This window comes from Vicugna pacos, chromosome 7 (assembly GCF_048564905.1).
Source record: "Vicugna pacos chromosome 7, VicPac4, whole genome shotgun sequence".
NCBI classification, from domain to species: domain Eukaryota; kingdom Metazoa; phylum Chordata; class Mammalia; order Artiodactyla; family Camelidae; genus Vicugna; species Vicugna pacos.
Window position 1 is genome coordinate 83270264 of NC_132993.1, and position 16019 is coordinate 83286282.

At 38.0% G+C, this 16019-nt stretch overlaps 1 protein-coding gene across 2 annotated transcripts in view; it reads right to left on the minus strand.

Annotated features, from left to right (window-relative positions):
- Nucleotides 1–15582, minus strand: part of COA1 (cytochrome c oxidase assembly factor 1) — an 86435-nt gene extending 70853 nt beyond the window's left edge. Inside the window, exon 1 of one of the 2 annotated variants that reach the window (XM_006217121.4) lies at nt 15494–15582. The gene's annotated coding sequence lies outside the window, so the exon portion shown is untranslated. Of the gene's footprint in view, nt 1–15404 lie in introns of both variants that reach the window. The other variant, XM_031679810.2, reaches the window with a different exon arrangement.
- Between the last annotated feature and the right edge of the window lie 437 nt (nt 15583–16019).

Consider the following 16019-nt stretch of genomic DNA (forward strand, 5'->3'; position numbering starts at 1 on the left):
AAACAGATTGTTATATCTATAAGATGTTTTATGTATGTAAGCCTAATGGAAACAAAGAAACAAAAACCTGCAGAAGATAAACAAAAAAATAGAAGGGAATCAAAGCTATGGAAAATCATCAATTCACAAAGGAAGACAGAAGAAGACAGGGAAAAGGAAACTATAAAACAGCAGAAAACAATTAATAAAATGGCATTAATAAGATCTTACCTATTAGTAATTACTTTAAATATAAATGGATTAAATTCTTCAATCAAAAGACACAGAGTGACAGCACAAGTGAAAAACAAGACCCAACTATGTGATACATATAAGAGACAAACTTCAGCTTTAGGTACACACATAGGCTCAAAACAAAAGGATAGAAAAGGTATGTTCCATGCAAATGGAAACCAAAAGAGAGCACAAGCAGCTATATTTATTTCAGAAAAGATATACTTTAATTCAAAAGTTGAAATAGTCAAAGAAGGTTATTATAAAATGACAAAGGGATCAATTCATCAAGAGGATATATCAATCTCATCTATATGTGTGTGTGTTTGTGTACACCTAACAAGGGAGCATCTACATATCTTAAGCAAATATGAAAGGAGAAACAGACAACAACGCAATGATACTAGGGGACTTTGATGCCCCACTTTCAACAATGGATAGATCACTTGGACAGAAAGCCAATGAGGAAATCTTGTACTTGAATTATGTCAGACCAAATGGATCTAAAAGACATATATAGAACATCCCATCCCAAAGCAGCAGAATACACATCCTTCTCAAGCACACACAAAACATACTCCAAGATGGATCATATGTGTAGTCACAAAACACGTCTTAGCAAATTTAAGAAACTAAGATGACACCAAGTATCTTTTCTGAACAAGATGGTATGGAACTCGACATCAATAACAGGAGGAAAACTGGAAAATTCAAAAATGTATGAAAATTAAACAACACATTCCTGAACAACCAATGGATTAAAGAAGAAATTAAAAAGGAAATATCTTGAAATAAATGAAAAAGGAAACACAACATACCAAAATTCATAGGATGCTACAAATGCACTTTTAAGAGGGAATTTTATAGCTCTAAATGTCTACATTAAGAAAAAGCTCTCAAATAAACAACCTAAACTCGCACCTCAGGGAACTAGAAAGGGAAAATCAAATTATGCCTAAAGTTAGCAGAAGGAAAGAAATAACAATGATAACAACAGAAATAAACAAAATTGAGACTAGAAAAACAGTAAAAAAAAAAAAATCAACAAAACTAAGAGCTGGTTTTTGATAAAGTTCACAATCCTTTACCCAGACTAAGAAAAATAAAAGAGAGAAAAGACTCAAGTAAACAAAATCAGAAGTGAAAGAGGAGATGTTATACCTGATACCACATAAATACAAAGGATCAGAAGAGACTACTATAAATAATTATACACCAACAAATTGGATAACCTGGATGAAATGCAGAAATTCCTACAAGCATAAACCCTACAAAGACTGAATTATGAAGTAACAGGAAATCTGAACAGATTAGTAAGGAGTAAGGAGATTGATTCAGTAATCCAAAAACTCCTGACAACAACAACAACAAAAACCAGGAATAGCTAGTTTCACTAGTAAACTCTACCAAACACTTGAAAAAAATTAACATTAATCTTTCTTAAACTCTTGCAAATGACCGAAGAGAAAAAAACATTCAAAAATTTATTTCACCAGGTCAGCATTATCCTGATACTAAAGCCAGGTACGGACACTACAAGGAAAAAATAAAAACAAACTGTTAGCCAACATACCTGGTGAATATGGATGTAAAAATTCTTAACACAATATTGGCAGGCTCAATTCAATAGTACATTAGAAGGTCACCATGATAAACTGAAATTTGTCCCTGGGATGAAAGTATGGCTCAATATCTGCAAATCAATAAATCTGATCCAACAGAATAAAGGTATAAAATCATATTATCATCTTAATAAAAGAAAAAGGAACTGACAAAAATTCCACATCCTTTCATGATAAAAACTCTAAACAAAGAGGCTATAGAAAGAAATGTATATCAACATAATAAAGTCCAGACAATAGATAATAACATACTAAATAATAAAATGCTAAAAGTTTTTCCTCTAAGATCAGGAACAAGACACAAATGTCCATTGTTATGATTCCTATTCAACATAGTACTGGAAGTGTTAGCCAAAGCAATTAGGCAAGAAAAGGAAATAAAGGCACCAAATGAGAAAGGAAGAAGAAAAGTATCTCTGTTTGCAGATGACATGACCTTATATATAGAAAATCCTAAAGACTGTACCAAAAATCTGTTAAAACTAATCAACAAATTCAATAAAGTTACAGGATACAAAATCAACATACAAAAATACAACATACAACATATTAAAAAAAACTGCATTTCTATTCACTCACAATGAAATATCTGAAAAAGAAATAATGAAAACAATCCCCTTTATAATAGCACTGAAAACAATAAGCTACTTAGGAATATATTTAACCAAAGAGGTGAAAGATCTGTATTCTAAAACTATAAGACACTAATGGAAGAAATTGAAGAAGACACAAACAAATGGAAATATATCCCATGTCCATAAATTAAAAGATAATATTGTTAAAATGATCATACTACCCAAAACTATCTATAGATTTAATCAGTCCCTATGAAAATTCCAATGGCATTCTTTACAGAAACAGAGAAAACAATTCTGAAATCTGTATAACACCATGAAAGACTCAAATAGCCAAAGCAATCCTGAGAAAGAAAGGAAAAACAATCACACTTCCTGATTTTAACTATATTACAAAGCTACAGTAATCAAAACAGTATGATACTGGCATTAAAAACTAACACATAGATCAATGAAACAGACTAGAGAGCTCCCAAAACATGTGGTGAACCAGTATTTGACTAGGGAGCCAAGAATACTTAATGATGAAAGGATAGTCTCTTTAATAACTGTTGTTTGGAAAACTTAATATTCACAAGCAAAAAAACAAAATCAGAACCCTCTCTTACACCATTCACAAAAATTAACTTAGAAATGGATTATAAAAAACTTAAAATGTAAAACCTTAAACCATAAAACTCCTAGAAGAAAATAAGATTAAAAGATCCCTGACAATGATCTTCTCAGTAGTGATTTTTTTAGCTATGACACAAAAAGCGTAAACAACAGAAAGAAAAACCAGGGTAGGGGAAGGTGTAGCTCAGTGGTAGAGTGCATGCTTAGCATGCACAAGGTGCTGGGTTCAATCCCCACTATCGTCATTTTAAAAATTCAATCAATCAATCAATCAATCAATCAAACCTAATACCCTCCCAAAAAAGGGAAAAATCAACAAGTGGGACTACATCAAACTAAAAAGCTTTTGTACAGCAAAAGAAACAATCAACAAGGCTATCTACAGAACAGGAGAAAGTATTTGTAAATCATATATCTCATAAGGGTTAATATCCAAAATACATAAGGAGCTCATACAACTCAATAGCAAAAAGCAAATAATCTGATTGAAAAATGAGCAGAGGATGTGAACAGACATTTTTCCAAAGAAGACACACAAATGGCCAACAGGTACATGAAAAGATACTCATCATTAATCATCAAGGAAATGAAAATCAAAACCACAATAAAATATCACCTCATATCTGTTAGAATAATGGCTATTATCAAAAAAAAAAAACCCCAAGAGATAAATGTTTATAAGGATACGGAAAACAGAACCCTTGTGTATTTTTGGTGGGAATATAAATTGGTACAGCACTATGGAAAAGTGTTGAGATTCCTCAAAAAATTAAAAATAAAACTGCCATATGATCCAGCAATCCCACTTCTGGATATACAGCCAAAGGAAACGAAATCACTATGTCAAAGAGATAGCCACACTCCCATGTTCATTACAGGACTATTTAGAATATTGAAAACATGGAAATAACCTAAGTGTCCACTGGTAGATGAAAGGATAAAAAAAATGGATACAAACACAAACACTCATATATTACTGTCATTAAAAAAATGAAGGAAATCCTGCTATTTGGGACAACATCAGTGGACCCTGAAAACATTATGAATTGAAACAATTTAGAGAAAAACGTTTACTATAAGATATTCCTTATATGTGCAATCTATAAAGTCAAACCCATAGAAACAGAGAATAGAATGGTGTTTGCCAGGGGTTGAAGACTGGGAAAATGGGAAGATGTTGGTCAAGAGATACAAACTTCCAGTTATAAGATAAATAAATTCTGGGGATCTCATGTATAGCATAGTGACTATAGCTAACACTGTGTCATATACTTGAAAGTTGCTAAGAGAATAAACCTGAAATGTTCTCACCATACACCCAACAAACAAATAATAATTACGTGAGGTAACAAAGGTGTGAACTAACCTTACTGTAGCAATCATTTCTAAATATATAGGTATACCAAATCATCACGTTGTGTATCTCAAACTTACACAATGTATAATGTGTATCACAAACTTACTCATCAGGTGTATCTCAAGAAAGCTGAGGGGCAAGAAAAAGACTTTTAAAAAGAAACATTAATATAAAATGCCAAATAAAAATTCTTGCAAGAGTTGAAGGATAATACTATAAATATCCAGGAGTTACCATTCTCAAAATAAAATTTTAAAATACACCATGTATTATTACATGTTCTGTTCAATAGTCTTTCATGATAAATATTCCAGATGTAGAAAATTTTCACTCCTTTTGTGTTGACATTGGTCAAATTCAGAGTATATCAAAAAGCATCTTCAAGTTAAGTGTTAGGGTAAATGTATATGAAATAAGCTCGTTTCTTTTTTTTAATGATAAAACTATTTTGTCTTTATTCTGATTTTGGTTTTGCTTTGAACTTAATATTGCTTTCACTAATTCAGACTTTAGATTAAGTTTTCATTTTACATTGATGTATTCCCCCAAAACAGTCATACACTCTTCTTTTCAGCTCCTCTGTATTTACAAAACTATAGTCTATCAGTGAATATTCTGAACTTGAAAATAGCAGCAAATATTACTGGGTAATATTTAACAATATTAAATCATAATCTCTTAGCAAGGTTAACAGTACTGCACAGAATACTATGTTGTAACTGCCAATTTACAGATTCATTTTGCTCCCAAACTTGTTATTTCTTGGGGACCACTTACAGGATTTATATAAAGTATACTATGCATATAAACTCATTTTAGTTGTAAGAATACCTGTTAGCAGCAGATAGAGCATGAAACACATTTATTTATAAGATGGCGACAAGTAAGTCCAACTGATTAAATCATGATGCTTTTCTCCAATATGCCTCAGTTCCCAGAAAATGTGTACCTTTACTTTCTACTCAGCGTTGACCTTTAATTCTCAGGAAATTTTAAATTCTTTTTTTCAGTTTTCCCGACTTTTTAATGACTTTCCTCAGGATTTAGGGTTTGACTAAACATAAAATTTCCTGAGAAATGCTAGGAATGCCCTCCCATATGGAAATAAACACTACCTTATCCAGAGATCATCTGCTCTGAGCCTCCAGAATTTGTCCCAAGGTGAACAGCATCCACGGGAGTTACTTCTCAGCAATATTCACCCCATCTTCCTTATTTTATATCCCTTGTATCCCAATTTCCAGAGATACTTGGCATTGCCCAGTTCTTGCTTTTTGAGGATTTACTGGGTAAATGTGATCAGTATCAGTTTTTCCTTCTGCCAATTTAGGGTTCATGAGTCTTACGTGTCTAGATAAATCTCCACTCATTCTTGGGCTTTTCAGTTTTTCAACTTGTATTGCTGTTGTCCCCTTTCCGGATGTTCCTGTCCTTTGGGTCTTTACTGTAGTTTTAGTCGGGTTTCATGAGGGAGGAAGATCAGAAGTCAATCTACCATCTTAACACAACAGGAAATCTTCATTTTTAATGAGTATCTTAACTGACTGTGTTGCAGGAAGTCCCAGATCACACTCTCAAACACTGAATGGGAGGATAGTCTGTAGAAGGTGCCCAGAATAGTGAACACACTGAGAAACAGCTGAAGAAGCTGAGGACATTTATCAAGGAGAATGTGCTGGGAGCTACAACAGCTACTTCAATAGTTAAAGGGCTAATGGGAGAAGAGAAGGTAGGGTGTTCTCTGTGGCTCCGAGGAAAGCTAGAACCAGTGTGGGAAAACCGCAGGCCAGTGGTCTGGTTCAAGACAGAGAAGAACTTCTCAACAGACAAAACTTTCCCAAAAAGGAATGAGCTGCCTGGGGAAGCGAGAAACTCAAGCACAGGCTGCAAAACTACTACTTCTTCAGGATGCCACCGACATCGAAGCCCCAGATGGCTACGTGCTCCAACTCATTGCTGAGGCAAGACTGACACACATGAAAAAGTTAATGCATAATTAAGTGCTAGAATGATGAAATTACAAAAACAGAGTCATTGTAGGCACACTGAGTGAAAGCTCTCAAATGCAAAGGATTGTCCACACTTGGTACATAGCAGGCAAGGACTGGCTGGTCCTAAATTTCCTTTTCTCCGGTGGAATATAATTTTCTTTCCACATAGAATCTGAACTCAGATGTGCATTTATCCCTCAATTTAATTTGAGGAGTTGAAAAGTGACAAAGCGATGAGTTCCTGATTGCTACGAAAATGTCCCTTTGAGCCACAAACTTTAATACATTACTAAGCCATCATTTCTTTACTCAAATTGCATGTTGGTCTCTCTGCTTCTATTCCCCTCCCCTCCTCCAATAGGGAACAAAGAGGACATCAGAGAGGACAGAGGACAGTGAACAAGGGGAAGTGGCGTGATAAGAGGAAGTGGCATGATAAAGGAAAGTGACATGATACACAGCTGAAGCAATATGCAAAGAGGCCAGGTCATGCGGTGGGGCTGGAAGGGAACAAGGCCATGGGTCAAGTTAAATATTTCAAGTTTATTCTAAGCATAATGGTAAAAGATAGAAGAGTTTCAAGCAGGAGACTGACATGATCAAATTTTGTATTTCTTTAAATAGCTTTTGTGTGGAAAATAGAGGTATTAACACCAATTAGCAAGCAGTATCCAGGTGAGAGATCAAGGTAGTTTGGACTAGGATGATAGAGGTAGAGTCGTAACCACATTTGAGAAATTCTATCTAACAAGCAGAATTAAGAGAATGTTGAGAGGTCTTAAAGATGATCCCAGATATCTTGTATGGGCATCTAGGTAAATGGTGGTCTCAGTTCCCAGGGAAGTACACGGTCAGATGTCAGTGGCCGGAAGTGTGAGACAGGGAACCCCCTTCTGAGTGGGTAAGGTTTGAAAACCTATGAGTCACCGAATTGTGAATGTCTCATAAGCTCCACTTGATAATTTCTCACCGAACATCTCTGTTAAAGTTTCAAACCCAGAGTGCTGGCAATCAAAATCAGTATTTTTCTTCTGCATCTGCTCCATTTTCTGATTAATTAATGCTACCAATTGTGAGGGATATTACAGATGGGGATCCTCCACGTGATAAAGAGAGTTGGCATATGAAACACCTGAAGTCTTGCTGATAAGATTCTAGAGCTCACGGATTCATCCAGAACACTGGAGTTATTCTGGCCACAAAGGTGAACCTTAAACAAAGTGTGAACTCCTAACCTGCAAACATTTAAAACTATTTGAAAACAAATATAAAAGAGGGATGCTTTTTTCCACAGATTGCTTTGCTAGGAGTAAGATTTTGGAACAGATTCAAGAAAATAAATTCGAGAGTTAAATGTTAAATCTTAATTAACCATCCTGTTTTCCTAAAGTAAAACCTTATTTTCTAGCAGTTTTTATTATGTCCTGTTACAGCACAACACTGCCGCCTGTTGGAAGGCATCACGAGCGAGATATTTTTATTTCTAATCAAGTTTGCAAGAAAGTTTGTTGAGTTACTGAGAGAAAATGAAGAGATTATGTCTATTTGAATCCTTTTTAGCTAATCACGCTTGGATTAAAACCACTAGGAAAGGAAAGGGAAGGGTTACAGCTGTACTGCTTCCCACCATAAAAAGCACAAAATGACATTCACTTTTTGGATTTGGTTACTTGAGTGATGGAAAAGTACCATTAGGAGAAAACACAAGGGACTTTCTGAGGTGCATGCAGTACACCCTGATTACAGTAGCAGTTACACAAAGCTATACATGTAGCAAGATTCACAGAACTAAGCCAAAAGGTAAAATAGTCAATTTTACTGCATGAGAATTATTTAAATGACAGATAACAAGTAAGAGGACAAAAATAGTGCCATAAATTTATAGAAAAGAGGAAAAATCATAAAAAGTTCCAATGCAAAAGGATTCACATAGAATTCAAGTTTTGCCATTTACCGCCCAAAGACCTAAGGCCCAAATAAAACTAGAAAGGTCCTAATCTGACACAAGCGCATCGAAATATTTAAATATGGACCTGGAAGTGTTTCTAAAGGCTACCGATGTTCGCTAGAAGTAAATCATTCTGTCCCTAGGATGGGCTAGTCTGATGAACAGTAACAATCTATTACCAAAAACTGGGAATATTCACCTATCTTAAAAAGGCATTTTTATGTAATTGTGTTTTGTCCTCCTCAAAAAGCTGAGGCATAAACCCCAAGCTGGGTATTTAGCATCTATGTAATCTTGGTATTTGCCACATGCCAGAGAAATCGCAAACAAGTTTAAGTTATATTCAAGTTCCAAGAGTCTAGAGCATCCAGAGCCATCTGGGGACCTTTCCAGTGCGCCTGTAGATGCCAAAGGCATGACCAGCTGAGAGTCCAGATGACCAATGCACCCAAACTGAGAGCAAAAGTCACATTAACACACTCGTTCCTTCCATGGCTCCTGATAATATGCTCGATGTTTACCAAGGGTACGGGCTGTCACAATGATGAGGAAATATTAACAGGCAGCTTACGAAAGACACTGCAATTGGAGGGGAAGAGGAAGGGTCTGGCAGGCATGAGAACTTAGTTTTCTAAGATTTGGTTGAGACATACTGACGTCTGCTTATCTACACTTCCCCATTTATCCCAGGGAGGCCAGTACCCACAACTTACACTTCCAACATCAGGGGAATAGTTGAAAAAATAATGGTACAGTAATAAAAAAAAATAATAGTGGCCATTTCGCATTCTTCACTGAGTAATGACATGGTTATCTTTATACTGGGGAAGGTTTAACTTTGCCTGTATTCACAGCATACCAGAGTAATTGCCAAAGTATCCAGCTAGAGCAGCAAATGATAACAGAGCAATCCAGAGTTTTGCAATGACACAAGTATGCAAAATCACCTCCATTTTAGCAGCTGATATGATGAGTAATTTGTTCAAAAAGACTGAATGTAGAGAGAATGAAGAAAAGCAAAAAACAAGGAGCTTGGATCATAAAGAAGTTTAGGATTTGGAAATCCATCCAGGTAAACCTGTTATTCTAGAACATAATTTTAAAACTCAAAGATCTCCAAGTCCTAAGACAAAAATTTCTACATCCCTTCAAATAGGAGATGGCTCTTTACATTTATATTTTTAGAAAGGTAAATATGATCATTAATACATGCCTAAATTACAAGGTTCTTTTACATCTCATATCTTATGTGAGTGACAAAAAACACTGAAGCCTATGGACGGTTCCCCCCAAAATTAACAAAGAATTACCCTATAATCCAGCAATTCCACTTATGATAAGACATGCAGAACTCAGATAACTGTGTGCCAATGTTCATAGAAGCAATATTCACTATCACTAAACGATGGAAACTCAAATGCCTGTCAACTAATGAATGGATAAACAAAATGTGATATATGCATATAATGGAATATTATTCAGCCTTAAAAAGGAAGGAAATTCTGCAATATGCTATAACATGGATGAACCTTAAAGACATTATGCAAAGTGAAATAAGTCAGACAAAAAAGGACAAATATTGTATGATTCCAGGGACAAAACATGGAACGGTGATTGCAAGGGGCTAAACAGAGGGGAGAATGGAGAGCTATTATTTAACAGGTACAGAGTTTCAGTTTGGGAAGATGAAAATCCAGCAGAAGATGGTGGTAACAGTTGCACAATGAAACGAAAGTACTTAATGCCACTGAACTGTACACTTAGAATGCTGAATGTCATGTTATGTACATTTTACCACTATTTTAAAAACACTAAAGCAATAAACAGAGTCCTCTTAACAAATCATAGGGAAGCCTCAGACACCATATATAAAACAGAAACGCAACCTTTTCTAAGGAGCTATAATATACAGCTTTCCCCAATCACTCAAAATGTTCAGAGACCCCCAAAATTATCTGAATTACCACTACCTTTAAACCAATGAAATGAGAAAAACAAACACCAAATAACATGAAGAGGATTTTATAAAACTACTAGCCCCAGCATGCCCCAATCCACACAGAATCAGCAAAGTTACATTCAAGCTCTGCACACAGAAAATCTTCAAACTTCTGCTGGCATGCAGTAAGTACCTAATATTTGATGACCAACTGTCCAATGTAGCTCTCACCAATTGAATGAAGTGTATTAAACATGAAGATGAGAATAAGGAAAAACTTCTAGAAATGTTTGAAATAGAAAATTAAATGAACCAACAAAGCTTAAGTAGATGTTAGTATATTTTTCAAGGCAGAGAAATAGGGAGGCACAAGTCTGAAACAATGAACGTTATACAGGCATACCTCTCAGATATCGTGGGTTCAGCCCCAGGCCACCACAACAAAGTGAATATTGCAATAAAGTGAGTCACACAAATCTTTTGGTTTCCCAGTGCGTTGTATCTATATTTTATTAAGTGTGCAATAGCACTATATCTAAAAAATTTTTTCAATACTTTATTGCTAAAAAAAATGCTAACCATCATATGAGCTTCCAGAGAAAAATAATCTTTTTGCTGGTGGAGGGTCTTGCCTTGATGTTGATGGTGGCCGACTGATCCTGGTGGTGGTTGCTGAAAGTTGGGGTGGCTGTGGCAATTTCTTAAAATAAGACAACAGTGACGTTTGCCTCATCGACTGACTTCCTTTCCCAAATGATTTCTCTGTAGCCTGTAATGCTGTCTGACAGCATTTTACCCACAGCAGAACTTCTTTCAAAGTTGGAGTCAATCTTCTCAAACCCTGCCACTGATTCATCAACTAGATTTACGTAATAGTCTAAATCCTTTGTTGTCATTTCAACAATCTTCACGGCATCTTCACCAGAAGTAGATTTCCATCTCAAGAAACCACTTTCTTTGCTCATCCATAAGAAGCAACTCCTCATCCTTTGAAGTTTTATCATGAGATCAGAGCCATTCAATCAAATCTTTCGGCTCCACTTCTAGTTCTCTTGCTATTTCCACCACATCTGCAGTTATGTCCTCCACTGAAGTCTTGAATCCCTCAAAATTACCCACGTGGGTTGGAATCAACTTCTTCTACACTCCTGTTAATATTTTACCTCTTGCCATGAATCATGACTGTTTCTTAATGGCATCTAGAATGGTGAATCCTTTCCAGGTTTTCAACTGACTTTGCCCAGATCCATCAGAGGAATCACCATCTATGGCAACTATGCCTTTAGGAAATGTATTTCTTAAATAATAAGACTTAAGAGTTGAAATTACCTCTTGATCCATGGGCTGCAGAGTAAATGGTGTGTTAGCAGGTTTGAAAACAACATTAATCTCTTTGTACATCTCCGTCAGAGCGCTTGGTTGAACAGGTGCATTGTCAATGAGCAATAACATTTTGAAAGGAATCTTTTTCTGAGCAGCAGGTCTCAACAGTGGGCTTTCAATAGTCAGTAAAGTATATTGTAAACAGGTATGATGTCATCCAGGCTTTGATCCATCTAAAGAGCACAGGCAGAGCAGATACTTCCTAAGGGCCCCGGGATTTTCGCAATGGTAAATGAGAATTGACTTTAATTGAAACTCATCAGCTGCCTTAGCCCCTAACAAGAGAGTCAGCCTGTCCTTTGAAGCCAGGCATTGACTTCTCTAGGCAAGTCCTAGATGGCATCTTCTTTCAACACAAGGCTGTTTCATCTACATTAACTACCTCATTAATTCTCTGAGCTGGATCTTCCGGAGAACTTGCTGTAGCTTCTTGCTGCTACACCTTGCACTTTTATGTTATGGAGATGGCTTCTTTCCTTAAACCTCATGAATCAATCTCTGCTGGCTTCAAACTTTTCCTCTGCAACTTCCTCACCTCTCTCGACTTTCACAGAATCGAAGACAGTGAAGGCCTTGTTCTGGATTAGGCTTGGGCCTAAGGGAGTGTTGTGGCTGGTTGATCTTCTAGCCAGGCCACTCACACTTTCTCCGTATCAACAATAAGGCTGTTTCGCTTTCTTTTCCTTTGTATGTTCACTGGAGTGGCACTTTTAATCTCCTCCTAGACCTTCGCTTTTGCATTTGCAACGTGGCTAACTATTCCAGTGCAGGAAGCCTAGCTTTCAGCTTATTTTGGCTTTTGACATCCCTTCCTCACCAAGCTTGTCTTTTGTAGCTTTCGACTTAAAGTGAGAGAAATGCAACACTTGGTCTCACCTAACACCTAAAGGCCATTGTAGGGTTATTAACGAGCCTAGTTTCAATATTTTTGTGTCTCAGGGACTAGCGAGGCCCAAGGAGAGGGAGAGAAATGGGGTTGGTGGCACAGTCAGAGCACACACGTTAATCAATTAAGTTCACCGTCATATATGGGCCCAGTTAAGGGCACCCCAAAACAATTACAATGGTAACACCAAGAATCACTGATGACAAATCACCATAACAAATATAATCATGAAAAGTCTGAAATACTGTGAGAATTACTGCAATGGGACACAGAGACATGAAGTGAGCCAACGCTGTTGGAAAAATGGCACCGACAGACTTGCTCCATGCAAGTTTGCCACGGACCTTCAATTTGTAAAATACACGGTAGCTATGAAGGGCAATAGAATGAAGGCCTGCCGGTAAAGTTAAACATAGTACCAGGGACGCAGATGTCACACTAACAAAGGAACTACTGTGTCAGTTTCCGTAATTCCCATAATTTAAGAACAGCCATCCCAAACTGCCACCCAGAAGCCCTTTAAAGGAAGACTGGCAACCCTGACTACACAAAAATGTAAATTAAAGCGTTAGTATATTTAAAGATATAAAACAAAGTTAACAGGCAAACAGACTGATAATAAATCAATACCTCTATACAAAGAAGTCCTACAAATCAGTAAGGAAAAGACAAAAACTCAATAGGGAATGGAAAAATTAGATAAACTGTTTCCCCGTGCTTTACATCTCAAATCTTAAAGTGCTACTCACAGGTTTTTCACATCATTTTTCCTAGGCCTAGTCTTTCACACGTGGAAGTTGTTCAACTCACTCTGAATTACTCCCACAGATCTATAACATGGTCTTCAGGAAGAGCAAATATTAACCTCATGTGCTTTTCATTTAAAGGAACTGTAATTTACAAGACTGTCAATATCGGATAAGGGACTTGTATCTAGAATACATAAAGAACACTTATAACTCAATGATAAAAAGCAAATATCCTAATTTTTAAATGGGCAAAGGATATGAACAGATGTTTCTCCAAAGAAAATATACAAATGGCCACCAGCACATGAAAACATGCTCAATGTCATTAGTCATCAGGGAAACACATAGCAAAACCACAATGAGATACCACTTCATACCCACCAGGATAGCTAAAAAAAAAAAAAAAAAAAAAAAACCAGATAATGGCAAGTGTTGACAAAAATGTGAAGAAATCAGAACCTGCATACAGTTTATAGGAATAGAAAATGGTGAAGCTGCTTTAAGAAAACAGTCTGGCAGTTTCTCAAAATGTTAAATGTATAGTTAGCATATGATCCAGCAATTCTACTCTTAGGTATATAACCAAGAGGAATGAAATCATAATGTTCACACAAAAACTTGTACATGAATGCTCACAGCAGCATTATTCGTAACAGCCACACAACCCATAATGTCCATCAACTGACCAATGGATAAACAAACAGCGGTCTAGCCATACTACAAAATAAAAAGCTATAAAAAGAAGTGAAGTACAGACACATGCTACACAGATGAACAAGAATGTTCAGTGAAAGAAGACAAGAAAGACCCCACAGTTTATTATTTCCTTTACATGAATTGTCCAGAGTAGGCAAATATATAAACAGTAGATTAGTAATTGCTTAGGGCTAGGAGTAGGGTGAGGGGAGGAAATCAGGAGAGACTGTTAATGGGTACAGGGCTTCTTTTGGGGGTGATGAAAACTGTGGTGTGGGTTGTACAACTCTATAAATGCACTAAAAACCAATGTATATTCTAAAACTCCATGGTATGTGACTATATCTCAATTAAGCTGTTATTTTTCAAAAGGACTGGAGGGGTTTTTTTCCTCCCATTATATCGCCAGCTCCTAAAACAGTTCCTGGCAATATGAGGAATTCAATAAATTCTAATCGAATGGAGAAGTAACTTTCTAAACGTGGGTAAACCATTTATAAAACTCTGTCATATCCAAAGAGATGAAATTACTGCAGGTTGGCATGAGGAGGGCATACGAGTGTTTGTAGGTGTGTTTTCCATAAAAAGAACAAAAAATTCAGCAGAAGCAAGAAGGAGACAGTCTAAGGAATTTGTATTATCCTGCATTAATGGGAAGGTCTGTAACATCTGATTTTAACACAGTCAGATCGGGGTGGCGGCGGGTGTATGTGGTGGTGGGAAGGTAGTTTTGTGGTTGTTTTTTTTTTTTTTAATGGAGGTATTGGGGATTGAACCCAGGACCTCACGCATGCTAAGCATGCGCTCTACCGCTGAGCTATACCTTACCCCCTAGATCTGTGTTTTAAATGTGTAAAGTCTAAGTAGAGAGTTGCTACTTCTATCCAATGGTGAAGCAGGGCAAGACTCTTCAGGCAAGAGGAGTTGGGAAAAGATACCAGAAACAAGTATCAAAATATAAGCCTACTTACGGACGTTTAAAATTACACAAAGCCCTCCTCTCACACTCACACACAGACACACACACACAGGTTGGTTGATTGACAGACATTCACACAGACATATACAAACACCTGAAAATCACTTACACTGACAATCACTTTTGTAGTCAGCCCTGGGAAGGAGCTCAAATGTGACGGGGACATAAACTACTGTGACCAATGAGCCAGAAAATTCTTTTCTACACTCATCAGGGCAGGGTCCTCCTCAGCCTGTGGGGACCACCGACAAAGTGCCCATTTCCACCTCTTCACAAATGTGCCCCTGGGACGCTCGGCAAGGACCACAGGCAAGGCCACTCCGTTAGCTACCCGGGAGGGGGCACCTGGTAGCACCCCGAGGGCTGAGCCCACCACGGGACCCCAGGCGCCAGACAAGCAGCTGAGGGCCGGTAGGTGGCCCCTGAGGGAACTGCCCTCGCAGCAGCCCACCTGGCCCGCAAACGCGGCCTCCGGGACTGCGGCAACAAACGCTCCCGGGGCAGCAGAGACCCGACTCTTTCTCCCGCGGGGCCGCTAACCTGGCAGGCGTAGACGCACCACGCCGGGGAGCGCGCGCGGTTCCTTGCGGACGCGGGGCGTGGGGAGCGGGTGGGCGGAACGCCGGCGGGAGGACACGCCCCGCGGGGAGCAGTCGAGACTTCCGGCGTCTCCTCCTCGCGCGGCTAGAGCGTCGGCACGCGCCAGCCGCTAGCGGAACGCGACTCCGCGGCGCCCCAGAGGCTGGTCCTTTGGAAGTTTCTTGCGCAAGCTGGCTTCGCCGAGCCTCCTACCCGCGCCGGGAGACGATTTATCTTCTTAAATCCCCGCTGGCCCCCTGTGCACATTCAGTCCCGCAGCGGTTGCCGAGGAAATTTGAACCAGTGGTTCGTATTGCTCCTCACCAGGCGCTGGGGCTCACCTCCAAGCACGCAAAACCACGGGCCATCTGAGCCCCGTCTGATACTGAAGTCCAACTTGCCTTCCTCGGCTGAGAAATTTGGCAACATCTAACTTTTGTTATTCACTAAATATTTATTAAATGCTTACTGTGCTTCAGGGAATGCA